Source organism: Procambarus clarkii, unplaced genomic scaffold (assembly GCF_040958095.1).
Source record: "Procambarus clarkii isolate CNS0578487 unplaced genomic scaffold, FALCON_Pclarkii_2.0 HiC_scaffold_108, whole genome shotgun sequence".
Lineage (NCBI taxonomy): Eukaryota > Metazoa > Arthropoda > Malacostraca > Decapoda > Cambaridae > Procambarus > Procambarus clarkii.
This window is the reverse complement of record NW_027189141.1, coordinates 2044453-2065692: the sequence shown is the minus strand read 5'-3', so window position 1 is coordinate 2065692 and position 21240 is coordinate 2044453.

Genomic DNA, 21240 nt, shown 5'->3' with positions numbered 1-21240 from the left:
AGAGACTCAAGAGAGTTATGCAGAGGCTCAAGAGAGTGATGCAGAGGCTGACGAGAGTGAAGCAGAGCCTCAAGTGAGGGACGTAGAGGCTCAAGAGAGTGATGCAGAAGCTCAAGAGAGTGATGCAGAGGCTTAAGAGAGTGATGCAGAGGCTTATGAGAGGGGATGCAGAGGCTCAAGAGAGTTATGCAGAGGCTGAGGAGAGTGATGCAGAGGCTCAAGAGAGTGATGCAGAGACTTTTGCGAGGGATGCCGAGGCTCAAGAGAGTGATGCAGAGGCTCAGGAGAGGGATGCAGAGGCTCAAGAGAGTGATGCAGAAGCTCAAGAGAGTGATGCAGAGGCCTAAGAGAATGATGCAGAGGCTCAAGAGAGGGATGCAGTGGCCGAAGAGAGTGATGCAGAGGGTCAAGAGAATGATGCAGAGGCTTACGAGAGTGATGCAGAGGCTTACGAGAGTGATGCAGAGGCTCAAGAGAGTGATGCAGAGGCTCAAGAGAGTGATGTAGAGGCTTAAGAGAGGGATGCAGAGTTTTAAGAAAGTGATGCAAAGGCTCAAAACAGTCATTCAGAGGCTTAAAAGGGTGATGCAGAGGCTCAGGAAAGTGATGCAGAGGCTCAAGAGAGGGATGCTAGGGCTCATGAGAGTGATGCAAAGGCTCAAGAGAGTGTTTCAGAGGCTCAAGAGAGGGATGCAGAGGCTAAAGTGAGGGATGCAGAGGCACAAGAGAGGGATGCAGAGGCTATTGAGAGTGATGCAGAGGATCATGAGAGGGATGCAGAGGCTTAAGAGAGTGATGCAAAGGCTCAAGAGAGGGATGCAGAGGCTCAAGAGAGGGATGCAGAGCATCAGGAGAGGGATTCACATTCTCAAGAGATGGATTCAGAGGCTTAAGATAGTGATGGAGAGGCTGAAGAGTTTGTTGCAGAGGCTGAAGAAAGGGATGCATAGGCTCAAGAGAGTGATGCAGAGGCTCAAGAGAGTTATGCAGAGGCTCAAGAGAGTGATGCAGAGGCTTACGAGAGTGATGCAGAGGCTAAAGAGAGGGATGCAGAGGCTCAAGTGAGGGGAAGTAGAGGCTCAAGAGAGTGATGCAGAAGCTCAAGAGAGTGATGCAGAGGCTTACGAGAATGATGCAGAGGCTTATGAGAGGGGATGCAGAGGCTCAACAGAGTGATGCAGAGGCTGAAGAGAGTGATGCAGAAGCTTAACTGAAGGATGCAGAGGCTGAGAAGAGAGGGATGCAGAGGCTCAAGAGAGGGATGCAGGGGCTCAAGAGAGGGATGAAGAGGCTCAAGAGAGGGATGCAGCGGCTCTCGAGAGTGATGCAGAGCCTCAAGAGAGGGATGCACAGGCATAAGAGAGTGATGCAAAGGCTAAAGAGAGGGATGCAGAGGCTCAAGAGAGTGATGCAGAGGCATTAGAGAGGGATGCAGAGGCTCAAGAGAATGATGCAGAGGCTAGCGAGAGTGCTGCAGATGGTCAAGAGAGGGATGCTGAGGCTCCAAAGAGGGATGCAGAAGCTAAAGAGAGTGATGTCGTGGCTGAAGAGAGAGATGCAGAGGCTTAAGAGAGTGATGCATAGGCTCAAGAGAGTAATGCAGAGGCTCAAGAGAATGATGTAGATCCTTAAGAGAGGGATGCAGAGGTTCAAGAGAATGATGCAGAGGCTCAAGAGAGTGATGCAGAGGATCAAGAGAGGGATGCTGGGGCTCATGAGAGTGATGCAGAGGCTCAAGAGAGTGATTCAGAGGCTCAAGAGAGGGATGCAGAGGCTAAAGTGAGGGGTGCAGAGGCACAAGAGAGGGATGCAGAGGCTCTTGAGAGTGATGCAGAGGATCATGAGAGGGATGCAGAGGCTTAAGAGAGTGATGCAAAGGCATAAGAGAGGGATGCAGAGGCTCAAGAGAGGGATGCAAAGCATCAAGAGAGGGATTCAGAGGCTCAAGAGAGTGATGCAGAGGCTCAAGAGAGTTATGCAGAGGCTCAAGAGAGTGATGCAGAGGCTTACGAGAGTGAAGCAGAGGCTAAAGAGAGGGATGCATAGGCTTAAGAGAGTGATGCAAAGGCTGAAGAGAGGGATGCAGAGGCTCATGAGAAGATGTAGGAGTTCAAGAGAGGAATGCAGAGGCTCAAGAAAGGGATGCTGAGGATTAAGAAAGTGATGCAGAGGCTCAAAATAGGGATGCAGAGGCTCAAAATAGGGATGCAGAGGCTTAAGAGGGTGATGAAGAGGCTCAATAGAGTGACGCAGAGGCTCATGAGAGGGATGCAGGGGCCCAAGAAAGTGATGCAGATGCTCAAGAGAGGGATGCAGAGGATGAAGAGAATGATGCATAGGCTCGAAAGAGTGATGCAGAGGCTCAAGAAAAGGAATCAGAGGATTGAAGGAGTGATGCAGAGGCTGAAGAGAGTGTTGCAGAGGCTCAAGAGAGGGATGCAGAAGCTCAAGAGAGGAATGCAGAGACTCAAGAGAGTTATGCAGAGGCTCAAGAGAGTGATGCAGAGGCTGACGAGAGTGAAGCAGAGGCTCAAGTGAGGGACGTAGAGGCTCAAGAGAGTGATGCAGAAGCTCAAGAGAGTGATGCAGAGGCTTAGGAGAGTGATGCAGAGGCTTATGAGAGGGGAGGCAGAGGCTTATGAGAGGGGATGCAGAGGCTGAAGAGAGTGATGCAGAGGCTGAAGAGAGTGATGCAGAGGCTTAAATGAGGGATGCAGAGGCTCAAGAGAGGGATGCAGGGGCTCAAGAGAGGGATGCAGAGGCTTAAGAGAGTAATGCAAAGGCTAAAGAGAGGGATGCAGAGGCTCAAGAGAGTGATGCAGAGGCCTAAGAGAGGGATGCAGAGGCTCAAGAGAATGATGCAGAGGCTCACGAGACTGCTGCAGATGCTCAAGAGAGGGATGCTGAGACTTCAAAGAGGGATGCAGAAGCTAAAGAGAGTGATGCCGAGGCTGAAGAGAGAGATGCAGAGGCTAAAGAGAGTGATGCATAGGCTCAGGAGATTAATGCAGAGGCTCAAGAGAATGATGTAGATCCTTAAGAGAGGGATGCAGAGGCTCAAGAGAATGATGCAAGGGCTCAAGAGAGTGATGCAGAGGATCAAGAGAGGGATGCAGAGGCTTAAAAGAGTGATGCAGAGGCACAAGAGAGTGATGCAGAGGCTCAAGAGAGTGATGCAGAGGATTAAGAGAGTGATGCAGAGGCTCAAGAGAGTGATGCAGAGGATCAAGAGAGTGATGCAGAGGCTCAAGAGAGTCATGCAGAGGGTCAAGAGAGTGATGCAGAGGCTTAAGATAGGGCTGCAGAGGCTCAAGAGAGTGATGCAGAGGCTCAAGAGAGTGATGCAGAGGCTAAAGAGAGTGATGCAGAGGCTCAAGAGAGTGATGCAGAGGCTCAAGAGAGGGATGCAGAGGCTTAAGAGAGTGATGCAAAGGCTCAAGCGAGTGATGCAGAGATTTTGAGAGGGATGCCGAGGCTCAAGAGAGTGATGCAGAGGCTCAGGAGAGGGGTGCAGAGGCTCAAGAGAGTGATGCAGAGGCTTACGAGAGTGATGCAGAGGCTAAAGAGAGGGATGCAGAGGCTCATGAGAAGATGTAGAAGTTCAAGAGAGGGATGCAGAGGCTCAAGAAAGGGATGCTGAGGCTTAAGAAAGTGATGCAGAGGCTCAAAATAGGGATGCAGAGGCTCAAAATAGGGATGCAGAGGCTTAAGAGGGTGATGAAGAGGCTCAAGAGAGTGATGCAGAGGCTCATGAGAGGGATGCAGGGGCCCAATAGAGTGATGCAGATGCTCAAGAGAGGGATGCAGAGGATGAAGAGAATGATGCATAGGCTCGAAAGAGTGATGCAGAGGCTCAAGAAAGGGAATCAGAGGATTAAGGGAGTGATGCAGAGGCTGAAGAGAGTGTTGCAGAGGCTCAAGAGAGGGATGCAGAAGCTCAAGAGAGGGATGCAGAGACTCAAGAGAGTTATGCATAGGCTCAAGAGAGCGATGCAGAGGCTGACGAGAGGGAAGCAGAGCCTCAAGTGAGGGACGTAGAGGCTCAAGAGAGTGATGCAGAAGGTCAAGAGAGTGATGCAGAGTCTTAAGAGAGTGATGCAGAGGCTTATGAGAGGGGATGCAGAGGCTCAAGAGAGTGATGCAGAGGCTGAAGAGAGTGATGCAGAGGCTCAAGAGAGTGATGCAGAGACTTTTGAGAGGGATGCCGAGGCTCAAGAGAGTGATGCAGAGGGTCAAGAGAATGATGCAGAGGCTTACGAGAGTGATGCAGAGGCTTTCGAGAGTGATGCAGAGGCTCAAGAGAGTGATGCAGAGGCTCAAGAGAGTGATGTAGAGGCTTAAGTGAGGGATGCAGAGTTTTAAGAAAGTGATGCAAAGGCTCAAAACAGTCATTCAGAGGCTTAAAAGGGTGATGCAGAGGCTCAAGAAAGTGATGCAGAGGCTCAAGAGAGGGATGCTGGGGCTCATGAGAGTGATGCAAAGGCTCAAGAGAGTGATTCAGAGGCTCAAGAGAGGGATGCAGAGGCTAAAGTGAGGGATGCAGAGGCACAAAAGAGGGATGCAGAGGCTCTTGAGAGTGATGCAGAGGATCATGAGAGGGATGCAGAGGCTTAAGAGAGTGATGCAAAGGCTCAAGAGAGGGATGCAGAGGCTCAAGAGAGGGATGCAGAGCATCAAGAGAGGGATTCACAGGCTCAAGAGAGGGATTCACAGGATCAAGAGAGGGATTCAGAGGCTTAAGATAGTGATGCAGAGGCGGAAGAGGGTGTTGCAGAGGCTGAAGAGAGGGATGCATAGGCTCAAGAGAGTGATGCAGAGGCTCAAGGGAGTTATGCAGAGGCTCAAGAGAGTGATGCAGAGGCTTACGAGAGTGATGCAGAGGCTAAAGAGGGGGATGCAGAGGCTCAAGTGAGGGAAGTAGAGGCTCAAGAGAGTGATGCAGAAGCTCAAGAGAGTGATGCAGAGGCTTACGAGAATGATGCAGAGGCTTATGAGAGGGGATGCAGAGGCTCAAGAGAGTGATGCAGAGGCTGAAGAGAGTGATGCAGAAGCTTAAGTGAAGGATGCAGAGGCTGAGAAGAGAGGGATGCAGAGGCTCAAGAGAGGGATGCAGGGGCTCAAGAGAGGGATGAAGAGGCTCAAGAGAGGGATGCAGCGGCTCTTGAGAGTGATGCAGAGCCTCAAGAGAGGGATGCACAGGCATAAGAGAGTGATGCAAAGGCTAAAGAGAGGGATGCAGAGGCTCAAGAGAGTGATGTAGAGGCATAAGAGAGGGATGCAGAGGCTCAAGAGAATGATGCAGAGGCTCACGAGAGTGCTGCAGATGCTCAGGAGAGGGATGCTGAGGCTCCAAAGAGGGATGCAGAAGCTAAAGAGAGTGATGTCGTGGCTGAAGAGTGAGATGCAGAGGCTTAAGAGAGTGATGCATAGGCTCAAGAGAGTAATGCAGAGGCTCAAGAGAATGATGTAGTTCCTTAAGAGAGGGATGCAGAGGTTCAAGAGAATGATGCAGAGGCTCAAGAGAGTGATGCAGAGGATCAAGAGAGGGATGCTGGGGCTCATGAGAGTGATGCAGAGGCTCAAGAGAGTGATTCAGAGGCTCAAGAGAGGGATGCAGAGGCTAAAGTGAGGGATTCAGAGGCACAAGAGAGGGATGCAGAGGCTCTTGAGAGTGATGCAGAGGATCATGAGAGGGATGCAGAGGCTTAAGAGAGTGATGCAAAGGCTCAAGAGAGGGATGCAGAGGCTCAAGAGATTCCGGCTGAAACGTCGATATATGCAATAAAAACAGAGCTTCTTCCCTTTTTAATATCTTACTCAGTATTTTAACGAGAAACAAATAGTTGATTGAAAATGAAGTATTTAAGGTTATAATATAATCAATTTTGTGTTTGCATAATTTTTATCGTATATATAATGAATTAATAACAATAAACTGAAAATTCACAAAAACGTGGAAAAACGGCCAAATATTGCCTAATTCGTTGATATTTTGTCTAAATCACATAGAGGAAAAGGGGATGATAAACGTCAAAATATTGCTAAATTCGAGGCAAAAGAGGGTGATGCAGAGCCTCAAGAGAATGATGCAGAGGCTCAAGAGAGGGATGCTGAGGCTCCAGAAAGGGATGCAGAGGGTCAAGAGAGTGATCCAGAGGCTTAAGAGAGTGATGCAGATGTTCAAGAGAGTGATGCAGAGGCACAAGAGAATGATGTAGAGGCTTATAAGAGGGATGCAGAGGCTCTAGTGAATGATGCAGGGGCTCAAGAGAATGATGCAGAGGCTTAAGAGAGGGATGCAGAGGGTCAAGAGAGTGATCCAGAGGCTTAAGAGAGGAATGCAGAGGCTGAAGAGAACGATGGAGAAGCTTAAGAGAGGGATGCAGAGGCTGAAGAGAATGATGCAGAGGCTTAAGAGAGGGATGCAGAGGCTGAAGAGAATGATGCAGAGGCTTAAAAGAGTGATGCAGAGGCTCAGGAGAGTGATGCAGAGGCTCAAGAGAGTGATGCAGAGGCTGAAGAGAATAATGCAGAGGCATAAGAGAGTGATGCAGAGGCTGAAGAGAATGATGCAGAGGCTTAAGAGACGGATAAAGAGACTCAAGAGAGTGATGCAGAGGCTCAAGAAAGGGGATGCAGAGGCTTAAGAGAGGGAGGCAGAGGCTCAAGAGAGGGATGCAGAGGCTCAAGAGAGGGATGCAGAGACTCAGGAGAGTGATGCAGAGGCTCAAGCGAGTGATGCAGAGGCTCAAGAGAGTGATGCAGAGGCTTAAGAGAGGGAGGTAGAGGCTCAAGAGAAGGATGCAGAGGCTCAAGAGAGGGATGCAGAGGCTCAGGAGAAGGATGCAGAGGCTCAAGTGAGGGATGCAGAGGCACAAGAGAGAGATGCAGAGGCTCTTGAGAGTGATGCAGAGGCTCAACAGAGGGATGCAGAGGCTTAAGAGAATGATACAAAGGCTCAAGCGAGGGATGCAGTGGCTCATGAGAGGGATTCAGGAGTTCAAGAGAGGGATGCAGAGGCTCAAGAGAGTGATTCAGAGGCTTACGAGAGAGGTGCAGAGGCTTAAGAGAGTGATGCAGAGGCTTAAGAGAGGGATGCAGAGGCCCAAGAGAGGGATGCAGAGGATGAAGAGAATGATGCATAGGCTCGAAAGAGTGATGCAGAGGCTCAAGAAAGGGAATCAGAGGATTAAGGGAGTGATGCAGAGGCTGAAGAGAGTGTTGCAGAGGCTCAAGAGAGGGATGCAGAAGCTCAAGAGAGGGATGCAGAGACTCAAGAGAGTTATGCATAGGCTCAAGAGAGTGATGCAGAGGCTGACGAGAGTGAAGCAGAGCCTCAAGTGAGGGACGTAGAGGCTCAAGAGAGTGATGCAGAAGCTCAAGAGAGTGATGCAGAGGCTTAAGAGAGTGATGCAGATTCTCAAGAGAGTGATGCAGAGGCTGAAGAGAGTGATGCAGAGGCTCACGAGAGTGATGCAGAGACTTTTGAGAGGGATGCCGAGGCTCAAGAGAGTGATGCAGAGGCTCAGGAGAGGGATGCAGAGGCTCAAGAGAATGATGCAAAAGCTCAAGAGAGTGATGCAGAGGCCTAAAAGAATGATGCAGAGGCTCAAGAGAGGGATGCAGAGGCCGAAGAGAGTGATGCAGAGGGTCAAGAGAACGATGCAGAGGCTTACGAGAGTGACGCAGAGGCTTACGAGAGTGATGCAGAGGCTCAAGAGAGAGATGCAGAGGCTCAAGAGAGTGATGTAGAGGCTTAAGAGAGGGATGCAGAGTTTTAAGAAAGTGATGCAAAGGCTCAAAACAGTCATTCAGAAGCTTAAAAGGGTGATGCAGAGGCTCAAGAAAGTGATGCAGAGGCTCAAGAGAGGGATGCTGGGGCTCATGAGAGTGATGCAAAGGCTCAAGAGAGTGATTCAGAGGCTCAAGAGAGGGATGCAGAGGCTATTGAGAGTGATGCAGAGGATCATGAGAGGGATGCAGAGGCTTAAGAGAGTGATGAAAAGGCTCAAGAGAGGGATGCAGAGGCTCAAGAGAGGGATGCAGAGCATCAGGAGAGGGATTCACAGGCTCAAGAGAGGGATTCAGAGGCTTAAGATAGTGATGCAGAGGCAGAAGAGGGTGTTGCAGAGGCTGAAGAGAGGGATGCATAGGCTCAAGAGAGTGATGCAGAGGCTCAAGAGAGTTATGCAGAGGCTCAAGAGAGTGATGCAGAGGCTTACGAGAGTGATGCAGAGGCTAAAGAGAGGGATGCAGAGGCTCAAGTGAGGGAAGTAGAGGCTCAAGAGAGTGATGCAGAAGCTCAAGAGAGTGATGCAGAGGCTTACGAGAATGATGCAGAGGCTTACGAGAGGGGATGCAGAGGCTCAAGAGAGTGATGCAGAGGCTGAAGAGAGTGATGCAGAAGCTTAAGTGAAGGATGCAGAGGCTGAGAAGAGAGGGATGCAGAGGCTCAAGAGAGGGATGCAGGGGCTCAAGAGAGGAATGAAGAGGCTCAAGAGAGGGATGCATCGGCTCTTGAGAGTGATGCAGAGCCTCAGGAGAGGGATGCACAGGCATAAGAGAGTGATGCAAAGGCTAAAGAGAGGGATGCAGAGGCTCAAGAGAGTGATGCAGAGGCATTAGAGAGGGATGCAGAGGCTCAAGAGAATGATGCAGAGGCTCACGAGAGTGCTGCAGATGCTCAAGAGAGGGATGCTGAGGCTCCAAAGAGGGATGCAGAAGCTAAAGAGAGTGATGTCGTGGCTGAAGAGAGAGATGCAGAGGCTTAAGAGAGTGATGCATAGGCTCAAGAGAGTAATGCAGAGGCTCAAGAGAATCATGTAGATCCTTAAGAGAGGGATGCAGAGGTTCAAGAGAATGATGCAGAGGCTAAAGAGAGTGATGCAGAGGATCAAGAGAGGGATGCTGGGGCTCATGAGAGTGATGCAGAGGCTCAAGAGAGTGATTCAGAGGCTCAAGAGAGGGATGCAGAGGCTAAAGTGAGGGATGCAGAGGCACAAGAGAGGGATGCAGAGGCTCTTGAGAGTGATGCAGAGGATCATGAGAGGGATGCAGAGGCTTAAGAGAGTGATGCAAAGGCTCAAGAGAGGGATGCAGAGGCTCAAGAGAGGGATGCAGAGCATCAAGAGAGGGATTCAGAGGCTCAAGAGAGGGATTCAGAGGCTTAAGATAGTGATGCAGAGGCTGAAGAGGGTGTTGCAGAGGCTGAAGAGAGGGATGCAGAGGCACAAGAGAGTGATGCAGAGGCTCAAGAGAGTTATGCAGAGGCTCAAGAGAGTGATGCAGAGGCTTACGAGAGTGAAGCAGAGGCTAAAGAGAGGGATGCAGAGGCTTAAGAGAGTGATGCAAAGGCTGAAGAGAGGGATGCAGAGGCTCATGAGAAGATGTAGGAGTTCAAGAGAGGAATGCAGAGGCTCAAGAAAGGGATGCTGAGGATTAAGAAAGTGATGCAGAGGCTCAAAATAGGGATGCAGAGGCTCAAAATAGGGATGCAGAGGCTTAAGAGGGTGATGAAGAGGCTCAAGAGAGTGACGAAGAGGCTCATGAGAGGGATGCAGGGGCCCAAGAAAGTGATGCAGATGCTCAAGAGACGGATGCAGAGGATGAAGGGAATGATGCATAGGCTCGAAAGAGTGATGCAGAGGCTCAAGAAAGGGAATCAGAGGATTGAAGGAGTGATGCAGAGGCTTAAGAGAGTGTTGCAGAGGCTCAAGAGAGGGATGCAGAAGCTCAAGAGAGGGATGCAGAGACTCAAGAGAGTTATGCATAGGCTCAAGAGAGTGATGTAGAGGCTTAAGAGAGGGATGCAGAGTTTTAAGAAAATGATGCAAAGGCTCAAAACAGTCATTCTAAGGCTTAAAAGGGTGATGCAGAGGCTCAAAAAAGTGATGCAGAGGCTCAAGAGAGGGATGCTGGGGCTCATGAGAGTGATGCAGAGGCTCAAGAGAGTGGTGCAGAGGCTGAAGAGAGAGATGCAGAGGCTAAAGTGAGGGATGCAGAGGCACAAGAGAGGGATGCAGAGGCTGAAGAGAGAGATGCAGAGGCTAAAGTGAGGGATGCAGAGGCACAAGAGAGGGATGCAGAGGCTCCTGAGATTGATGCAGAGGATCATGAGAGGGATGCAGAGGCTTAAGAGAGTGATGCAAAGGCTCAAGAGAGGGATGCAGAGGCTCAAGAGAGGGATGCAGAGCATCAAGAGAGGGATTCACAGGCTCAAGAGAGGGATTCAGAGGCTTAAGATAGTGATGCAGAGGCTGAAGAGGGTATTGCAGAGGCTGAAGAGAGGGATGCATAGGCTCAAGAGAGTGATGCAGAGGCTCAAGAGAGTTATGCAGAGGCTCAAGAGAGTGATGCAGAGGCTTACGAGAGTGATGCAGAGGCTAAAGAGAGGGATGCAGAGGCTCAAGTGAGGGAAGTAGAGGCTCAAGAGAGTGATGCAGAAGCTCAAGAGAGTGATGCAGAGGCTTACGAGAATGATGCAGAGGCTAAAGAGAGGGATGCAGAGGCTCAAGAGAGTGATGCAGAAGCCTAAGAGAGGGATGCAGAGGCTCAAGAGAATGATGCAGAGGCTCACGAGACTGCTGCAGATGCTCAAGAGAGGGATGCTGAGACTTCAAAGAGGGATGCAGAAGCTAAAGAGAGTGATGCCGAGGCTGAAGAGAGAGATGCAGAGGCTTAAGAGAGTGATGCATAGGCTCAGGAGAGTAATGCAGAGGCTCAAAAGAATGATGTAGATCCTTAAGAGAGGGATGCAGAGGCTCAAGAGAATGATGCAAGGGCTCAAGAGAGTGATGCAGAGGATCAAGAGAGGGATGCAGAGGCTTAAAAGAGTGATGCAGAGGCACAAGAGAGTGATGCAGAGGCTCAAGAGAGTGATGCAGAGGATTAAGAGAGTGATGCAGAGGCTCAAAAGAGTGATGCAGAGGATCAAGAGAGTGATGCAGAGGCTCAAGAGAGTGATGCAGAGGCTCAAGAGAGTGAGGCAGAGTCTCAAGAGAGTCATGCAGAGGGTCAAGAGAGTGATGCAGAGGCTTAAGATAGGGCTGCAGAGGCTCAAGAGAGTGATGCATAGGCTCAGGAGAGTAATGCAGAGGCTCAAGAGAATGATGTAGATCCTTAAGAGAGGGATGCAGAGGCTCAAGAGAGTGATGCAGAGGCTACAGAGAGGGATGCAGAGGCTTAAGAGAGTGATGCAGAGGCTCAAGCGAGTGATGCAGAGATTTTGAGAGGGATGCCGAGGCTCAAGAGAGTGATGCAGAGGCTCAGGAGAGGGATGCAGAGGCTCAAGAGAGTGATGCAGAGGCTTACGAGAGTGATGCAGAGGCTAAAGAGAGGGATGCAGAGGCTTAAGAGAGTGATGCAAAGGCTGAAGAGAGGGATGCAGAGGCTCATGAGAAGATGTAGGAGTTCAGGAGAGGGATGCAGAGGCTCAAGAAAGTGATGCAGAGGCTCAAAATAGAGATGCAGAGGCTCAAAATAGGGATGCAGAGGCTTAAGAGGGTGATGAAGAGGCTCAAGAGAGTGATGCAGAGGCTCATGAGAGGGATGCAGGGGCCCAAGAGAGTGATGCAGATGCTCAAAAGAGGGATGCAGAGGATGAAGAGAATGATGCATAGGCTCGAAAGAGTGATGCAGAGGCTCAAGAAAGGGAATCAGAGGAATAATGCAGAGGCTGAAGAGAGTGTTGCAGAGGCTCAAGAGAGGGATGCAGAAGCTCAAGAGAGGGATGCAGAGACTCAAGTGAGGGATATAGAGGTTCAAGAGAGTGATGCAGAAGCTCAAGAGAGTGATGCAGAGTCTTAAGAGAGTGATGCAGAGGCTTATGAGAGGGGATGCAGAGGCTCAAGAGAGTGATGCAGAGGCTGAAGAGAGTGATGCAGAGGCTCAAGAGAGTGATGCAGAGACTTTTGAGAGGGATGCCGAGGCTCAAGAGAGTGATGCAGAGGCTCAGGAGAGGGATGCAGAGGCTCAAGAGAGTGATGCAGAAGCTCAAGAGAGTGATGCAGAGGCTCAAGAGAGGGATGCAGAGGCCGAAGACAGTGATGCAGAGGGTCAAGAGAATGATGCAGAGGCTTACGAGAGTGATGCAGAGGCTTACGAGAGTGATGCAGAGGCTCAAGAGAGTGATGCAGAGGCTCAAGAGAGTGATGTAGAGGCTTAAGAGAGGGATGCAGAGTTTTAAGAAAGTGATGCAAAGGCTCAAAACAGTCATTCAGAGGCTTAAAAGGGTGATGCAGAGGCTCAAAAAAGTGATGCAGAGGCTCAAGAGAGGGATGCTGGGGCTCATGAGAGTGATGCAGAGGCTCAAGAGCGTGGTGCAGAGGCTGAAGAAAGAGATGCAGAGGCTAAAGTGAGGGATGCAGAGGCACAAGAGAGGGATGCAGAGGCTGAAGAGAGAGATGCAGAGGCTAAAGTGAGGGATGCAGAGGCACAAGAGAGGGATGCAGAGGCTCCTGAGATTGATGCAGAGGATCATGAGAGGGATGCAGAGGCTTAAGAGAGTGATGCAAAGGCTCAAGAGAGGGATGCAGAGGCTCAAGAGAGGGATGCAGAGCATCAAGAGAGGGATTCACAGGCTCAAGAGAGGGATTCAGAGGCTTAAGATAGTGATGCAGAGGCTGAAGAGGGTATTGCAGAGGCTGAAGAGAGGGATGCATAGGCTCAAGAGAGTGATGCAGAGGCTCAAGAGAGTTATGCAGAGGCTCAAGAGAGTGATGCAGAGGCTTACGAGAGTGATGCAGAGACTAAAGAGAGGGATGCAGAGGCTCAAGTGAGGGAAGTAGAGGCTCAAGAGAGTGTTGCAAAAGCTCAAGAGAGTGATGCAGAGGCTTACGAGAATGATGCAGAGGCTAAAGAGAGGGATGCAGAGGCTGAAGAGAGTGATGCAGAGGCTCAAGAGAGTGATGCAGAGACTTTTGAGAGGGATGCCGAGGCTCAAGAGAGTGATGCAGAGGCTCAGGAGAGGGATGCAGAGGCTCAAGAGAGTGATGCAGAAGCTCAATAGAGTGATGCAGAGGCTCAAGAGAGTGATGCAGAGGGTCAAGAGAATGATGCAGAGGCTTACGAGAGTGATGCACAGGCTTTCGAGAGTGATGCAGAGGCTCAAGAGAGTGATGCAGAGGCTCAAGAGAGTGATGTAGAGGCTTAAGTGAGGGATGCAGAGTTTTAAGAAAGTGATGCAAAGGCTCAAAACAGTCATTCAGAGGCTTAAAAGGGTGATGCAGAGGCTCAAGAAAGTGATGCAGAGGCTCAAGAGAGGGATGCTGGGGCTCATGAGAGTGATGCAAAGGCTCAAGAGAGTGATTCAGAGGCTCAAGAGAGGGATGCAGAGGCTAAAGTGAGGGATGCAGAGGCACAAAAGAGGGATGCAGAGGCTCTTGAGAGTGATGCAGAGGATCATGAGAGGGATGCAGAGGCTTAAGAGAGTGATGCAAAGGCTCAAGAGAGGGATGCAGAGGCTCAAGAGAGGGATGCAGAGCATCAAGAGAGGGATTCACAGGCTCAAGAGAGGGATTCACAGGATCAAGAGAGGGATTCAGAGGCTTAAGATAGTGATGCAGAGGCGGAAGAGGGTGTTGCAGAGGCTGAAGAGAGGGATGCATAGGCTCAAGAGAGTGATGCAGAGGCTCAAGGGAGTTATGCAGAGGCTCAAGAGAGTGATGCAGAGGCTTACGAGAGTGATGTTGAGGCTAAAGAGGGGGATGCAGAGGCTCAAGTGAGGGAAGTAGAGGCTCAAGAGAGTGATGCAGAAGCTCAAGAGAGTGATGCAGAGGCTTACGAGAATGATGCAGAGGCTTATGAGAGGGGATGCAGAGGCTCAAGAGAGTGATGCAGAGGCTGAAGAGAGTGATGCAGAAGCTTAAGTGAAGGATGCAGAGGCTGAGAAGAGAGGGATGCAGAGGCTCAAGAGAGGGATGCAGGGGCTCAAGAGAGGGATGAAGAGGCTCAAGAGAGGGATGCAGCGGCTCTTGAGAGTGATGCAGAGCCTCAAGAGAGGGATGCACAGGCATAAGAGAGTGATGCAAAGGCTAAAGAGAGGGATGCAGAGGCTCAAGAGAGTGATGTAGAGGCATAAGAGAGGGATGCAGAGGCTCAAGAGAATGATGCAGAGGCTCACGAGAGTGCTGCAGATGCTCAGGAGAGGGATGCTGAGGCTCCAAAGAGGGATGCAGAAGCTAAAGAGAGTGATGTCGTGGCTGAAGAGTGAGATGCAGAGGCTTAAGAGAGTGATGCATAGGCTCAAGAGAGTAATGCAGAGGCTCAAGAGAATGATGTAGTTCCTTAAGAGAGGGATGCAGAGGTTCAAGAGAATGATGCAGAGGCTCAAGAGAGTGATGCAGAGGATCAAGAGAGGGATGCTGGGGCTCATGAGAGTGATGCAGAGGCTCAAGAGAGTGATTCAGAGGCTCAAGAGAGGGATGCAGAGGCTAAAGTGAGGGATTCAGAGGCACAAGAGAGGGATGCAGAGGCTCTTGAGAGTGATGCAGAGGATCATGAGAGGGATGCAGAGGCTTAAGAGAGTGATGCAAAGGCTCAAGAGAGGGATGCAGAGGCTCAAGAGATTCCGGCTGAAACGTCGATATATGCAATAAAAACAGAGCTTCTTCCCTTTTTAATATCTTACTCAGTATTTTAACGAGAAACAAATAGTTGATTGAAAATGAAGTATTTAAGGTTATTATATAATCAATTTTGTGTTTGCATCATTTTTATCGTATATATAATGAATTAATAACAATAAACTGAAAATTCACAAAAACGTGGAAAAACGGCCAAATATTGCCTAATTCGTTGATATTTTGTTTAAATCACATAGAGGAAAAGGGGATGATAAACGTCAAAATATTGCTAAATTCGAGGCAAAAGAGGGTGATGCAGAGCCTCAAGAGAATGATGCAGAGGCTCAAGAGAGGGATGCTGAGGCTCCAGAAAGGGATGCAGAGGGTCAAGAGAGTGATCCAGAGGCTTAAGAGAGTGATGCAGATGTTCAAGAGAGTGATGCAGAGGCACAAGAGAATGATGTAGAGGCTTATAAGAGGGATGCAGAGGCTCTAGTGAATGATGCAGGGGCTCAAGAGAATGATGCAGAGGCTTAAGAGAGGGATGCAGAGGGTCAAGAGAGTGATCCAGAGGCTTAAGAGAGGAATGCAGAGGCTGAAGAGAACGATGGAGAGGCTTAAGAGAGGGATGCAGAGGCTGAAGAGAATGATGCAGAGGCTTAAGAGAGGGATGCAGAGGCTGAAGAGAATGATGCAGAGGCTTAAAAGAGTGATGCAGAGGCTCAGGAGAGTGATGCAGAGGCTCAAGAGAGTGATGCAGAGGCTGAAGAGAATAATGCAGAGGCATAAGAGAGTGATGCAGAGGCTGAAGAGAATGATGCAGAGGCTTAAGAGAGGGATAAAGAGACTCAAGAGAGTGATGCAGAGGCTCAAGAAAGGGGATGCAGAGGCTTAAGAGAGGGAGGCAGAGGCTCAAGAGAGGGATGCAGAGGCTCAAGAGAGGGATGCAGAGACTCAGGAGAGTGAGGCAGAGGCTCAAGCGAGTGATGCAGAGGCTCAAGAGAGTGATGCAGAGGCTTAAGAGAGGGAGGTAGAGGCTCAAGAGAAGGATGCAGAGGCTCAAGAGAGGGATGCAGAGGCTCAGGAGAAGGATGCAGAGGCTCAAGTGAGGGATGCAGAGGCACAAGAGAGAGATGCAGAGGCTCTTGAGAGTGATGCAGAGGCTCAACAGAGGGATGCAGAGGCTTAAGAGAGTGATACAAAGGCTCAAGCGAGGGATGCAGTGGCTCATGAGAGGGATGCAGGAGTTCAAGAGAGGGATGCAGAGGCTCAAGAGAGTGATTCAGAGGCTTACGAGAGAGGTGCAGAGGCTTAAGAGAGTGATGCAGAGGCTTAAGAGAGGGATGCAGAGGCTAAAGAGAGGGATGCAGAGGCTCAAGTGAGGGAAGTAGAGGCTCAAGAGAGTGATGCAGAAGCTCAAGAGAGTGATGCAGAGGCTTACGAGAATGATGCAGAGGCTTATGAGAGGGGATGCAGAGGCTCAAGAGAGTGATGCAGAGGCTGAAGAGAGTGATGCAGAAGCTTAAGTGAAGGATGCAGAGGCTGAGAAGAGAGGGATGCAGAGGCTCAAGAGAGGGATGCAGGGGCTCAAGAGAGGGATGAAGAGGCTCAAGAGAGGGATGCAGCGGCTCTTGAGAGTGATGCAGAGCCTCAAGAGAGGGATGCACAGGCATAAGAGAGTGATGCAAAGGCTAAAGAGAGGGATGCAGAGGCTCAAGAGAGTGATGTAAAGGCATAAGAGAGGGATGCAGAGGCTCAAGAGAATGATGCAGAGGCTCACGAGAGTGCTGCAGATGCTCAAGAGAGGGATGCTGAGGCTCCAAAGAGGGATGCAGAAGCTAAAGAGAATGATGTCGTGGCTGAAGAGTGAGATGCAGAGGCTTAAGAGAGTGATGCATAGGCTCAAGAGAGTAATGCAGAGGCTCAAGAGAATGATGTAGATCCTTAAGAGAGGGATGCAGAGGTTCAAGAGAATGATGCAGAGGCTCAAGTGATGCAGAGGATCAAGAGAGGGATGCTGGGGCTCATGAGAGTGATGCAGAGGCTCAAGAGAGTGATTCAGAGGCTCAAGAGAGGGATGCAGAGGCTAAAGTGAGGGATTCAGAGGCACAAGAGAGGGATGCAGAGGCTCCTGAGATTGATGCAGAGGATCATGAGAGGGATGCAGAGGCTTAAGAGAGTGATGCAAAGGCTCAAGAGAGGGATGCAGAGGCTCAAGAGAGGGATGCAGAGCATCAAGAGAGGGATTCACAGGCTCAAGAGAGGGATTCAGAGGCTTAAGATAGTGATGCAGAGGCTGAAGAGGGTATTGCAGAGGCTGAAGAGAGGGATGCATAGGCTCAAGAGAGTGATGCAGAGGCTCAAGAGAGTTATGCAGAGGCTCAAGAGAGTGATGCAGAGGCTTACGAGAGTGATGCAGAGACTAAAGAGAGGGATGCAGAGGCTCAAGTGAGGGAAGTAGAGGCTCAAGAGAGTGTTGCAAAAGCTCAAGAGAGTGATGCAGAGGCTTACGAGAATGATGCAGAGGCTAAAGAGAGGGATGCAGAGGCTGAAGAGAGTGATGCAGAGGCTCAAGAGAGTGATGCAGAGACTTTTGAGAGGGATGCCGAGGCTCAAAAGAGTGATGCAGAGGCTCAGGAGAGGGATGCAGAGGCTCAAGAGAGTGATGCAGAAGCTCAAGAGAGTGATGCAGAGGCTCAAGAGAGTGATGCAGAGGGTCAAGAGAATGATGCAGAGGCTTACGAGAGTGATGCACAGGCTTTCGAGAGTGATGCAGAGGCTCAAGAGAGTGATGCAGAGGCTCAAGAGAGTGATGTAGAGGCTTAAGTGAGGGATGCAGAGTTTTAAGAAAGTGATGCAAAGGCTCAAAACAGTCATTCAGAGGCTTAAAAGGGTGATGCAGAGGCTCAAGAAAGTGATGCAGAGGCTCAAGAGAGGGATGCTGGGGCTCATGAGAGTGATGCAAAGGCTCAAGAGAGTGATTCAGAGGCTCAAGAGAGGGATGCAGAGGCTAAAGTGAGGGATGCAGAGGCACAAAAGAGGGATGCAGAGGCTCTTGAGAGTGATGCAGAGGATCATGAGAGGGATGCAGAGGCTTAAGAGAGTGATGCAAAGGCTCAAGAGAGGGATGCAGAGGCTCAAGAGAGGGATGCAGAGCATCAAGAGAGGGATTCACAGGCTCAAGAGAGGGATTCACAGGATCAAGAGAGGGATTCAGAGGCTTAAGATAGTGATGCAGAGGCGGAAGAGGGTGTTGCAGAGGCTGAAGAGAGGGATGCATAGGCTCAAGAGAGTGATGCAGAGGCTCAAGGGAGTTATGCAGAGGCTCAAGAGAGTGATGCAGAGGCTTACGAGAGTGATGCAGAGGCTAAAGAGGGGGATGCAGAGGCTCAAGTGAGGGAAGTAGAGGCTCAAGAGAGTGATGCAGAAGCTCAAGAGAGTGATGCAGAGGCTTACGAGAATGATGCAGAGGCTTATGAGAGGGGATGCAGAGGCTCAAGAGAGTGATGCAGAGGCTGAGGAGAGTGATGCAGAAGCTTAAGTGAAGGATGCAGAGGCTGAGAAGAGAGGGATGCAGAGGCTCAAGAGAGGGATGCAGGGGCTCAAGAGAGGGATGAAGAGGCTCAAGAGAGGGATGCAGCGGCTCTTGAGAGTGATGCAGAGCCTCAAGAGAGGGATGCACAGGCATAAGAGAGTGATGCAAAGGCTAAAGAGAGGGATGCAGAGGCTCAAGAGAGTGATGTAGAGGCATAAGAGAGGGATGCAGAGGCTCAAGAGAATGATGCAGAGGCTCACGAGAGTGCTGCAGATGCTCAGGAGAGGGATGCTGAGGCTCCAAAGAGGGATGCAGAAGCTAAAGAGAGTGATGTCGTGGCTGAAGAGTGAGATGCAGAGGCTTAAGAGAGTGATGCATAGGCTCAAGAGAGTAATGCAGAGGCTCAAGAGAATGATGTAGTTCCTTAAGAGAGGGATGCAGAGGTTCAAGAGAATGATGCAGAGGCTCAAGAGAGTGATGCAGAGGATCAAGAGAGGGATGCTGGGGCTCATGAGAGTGATGCAGAGGCTCAAGAGAGTGATTCAGAGGCTCAAGAGAGGGATGCAGAGGCTAAAGTGAGGGATTCAGAGGCACAAGAGAGGGATGCAGAGGCTCTTGAGAGTGATGCAGAGGATCATGAGAGGGATGCAGAGGCTTAAGAGAGTGATGCAAAGGCTCAAGAGAGGGATGCAGAGGCTCAAGAGATTCCGGCTGAAACGTCGATATATGCAATAAAAACAGAGCTTCTTCCCTTTTTAATATCTTACTCAGTATTTTAACGAGAAACAAATAGTTGATTGAAAATGAAGTATTTAAGGTTATTATATAATCAATTTTGTGTTTGCATCATTTTTATCGTATATATAATGTATTAATAACAATAAACTGAAAATTCACAAAAACGTGGAAAAACGGCCAAATATTGCCTAATTTGTTGATATTTTGTTTAAATCACATAGAGGAAAAGGGGATGATAAACGTCAAAATATTGCTAAATTCGAGGCAAAAGAGGGTGATGCAGAGCCTCAAGAGAATGATGCAGAGGCTCAAGAGAGGGATGCTGAGGCTCCAGAAAGGGATGCAGAGGGTCAAGAGAGTGATCCAGAGGCTTAAGAGAGTGATGCAGATGTTCAAGAGAGTGATGCAGAGGCACAAGAGAATGATGTAGAGGCTTATAAGAGGGATGCAGAGGCTCTAGTGAATGATGCAGGGGCTCAAGAGAATGATGCAGAGGCTTAAGAGAGGGATGCAGAGGGTCAAGAGAGTGATCCAGAGGCTTAAGAGAGGAATGCAGAGGCTGAAGAGAACGATGGAGAGGCTTAAGAGAGGGATGCAGAGGCTGAAGAGAATGATGCAGAGGCTTAAGAGAGGGATGCAGAGGCTGAAGAGAATGATGCAGAGGCTTAAAAGAGTGATGCAGAGGCTCAGGAGAGTGATGCAGAGGCTCAAGAGAGTGATGCAGAGGCTGAAGAGAATAATGCAGAGGCATAAGAGAGTGATGCAGAGGCTGAAGAGAATGATGCAGAGGCTTAAGAGAGGGATAAAGAGACTCAAGAGAGTGATGCAGAGGCTCAAGAAAGGGGATGCAGAGGCTTAAGAGAGGGAGGCAGAGGCTCAAGAGAGGGATGCAGAGGCTCATGAGAGGGATGCAGAGACTCAGGAGAGTGAGGCAGAGGCTCAAGCGAGTGATGCAGAGGCTCAAGAGAGTGATGCAGAGGCTTAAGAGAGGGAGGTAGAGGCTCAAGAGAAGGATGCAGAGGCTCAAGAGAGGGATGCAGAGGCTCAGGAGAAGGATGCAGAGGCTCAAGTGAGGGATGCAGAGGCACAAGAGAGAGATGCAGAGGCTCTTGAGAGTGATGCAGAGGCTCAACAGAGGGATGCAGAGGCTTAAGAGAGTGATACAAAGGCTCAAGCGAGGGATGCAGTGGCTCATGAGAGGGATGCAGGAGTTCAAGAGAGGGATGCAGAGGTTCAAGAGAGTGATTCAGAGGCTTACGAGAGAGGTGCAGAGGCTTAAGAGAGTGATGCAGAGGCTTAAGAGAGGGATGCAGAGGCTAAAGAGAGGGATGCAGAGGCTCAAGTGAGGGAAGTAGAGGCTCAAGAGAGTGATGCAGAAGCTCAAGAGAGTGATGCAGAGGCTTACGAGAATGATGCAGAGGCTTATGAGAGGGGATGCAGAGGCTCAAGAGAGTGATGCAGAGGCTGAAGAGAGTGATGCAGAAGCTTAAGTGAAGGATGCAGAGGCTGAGAAGAGAGGGATGCAGAGGCTCAAGAGAGGGATGCAGGGGCTCAAGAGAGGGATGAAGAGGCTCAAGAGAGGGATGCAGCGGCTCTTGAGAGTGATGCAGAGCCTCAAGAGAGGGATGCACAGGCATAAGAGAGTGATGCAAAGGCTAAAGAGAGGGATGCAGAGGCTCAAGAGAGTGATGTAAAGGCATAAGAGAGGGATGCAGAGGCTCAAGAGAATGATGCAGAGGCTCACGAGAGTGCTGCAGATGCTCAAGAGAGGGATGCTGAGGCTCCAAAGAGGGATGCAGAAGCTAAAGAGAGTGATGTCGTGGCTGAAGAGTGAGATGCAGAGGCTTAAGAGAGTGATGCATAGGCTCAAGAGAGTAATGCAGAGGCTCAAGAGAATGATGTAGATCCTTAAGAGAGGGATGCAGAGGTTCAAGAGAATGATGCAGAGGCTCAAGAGAGTGATGCAGAGGATCAAGAGAGGGATGCTGGGGCTCATGAGAGTGATGCAGAGGCTCAAGAGAGTGATTCAGAGGCTCAAGAGAGGGATGCAGAGGCTAAAGTGAGGGATTCAGAGGCACAAGAGAGGGATGCAGAGGCTCTTGAGAGTGATGCAGAGGATCATGAGAGGGATGCAGAGGCTTAAGAGAGTGATGCAAAGGCTCAAGAGAGGGATGCAGAGGCTCAAGAGATTCCGGCTGAAACGTCGATATATGCAATAAAAACAGAGCTTCTTCCCTTTTTAATATCTTACTCAGTATTTTAACGAGAAACAAATAGTTGATTGAAAATGAAGTATTTAAGGTTATAATATAATCAATTTTGTGTTTGCATAATTTTTATCGTATATATAATGAATTAATAACAATAAACTGAAAATTCACAAAAACGTGGAAAAACGGCAAAATA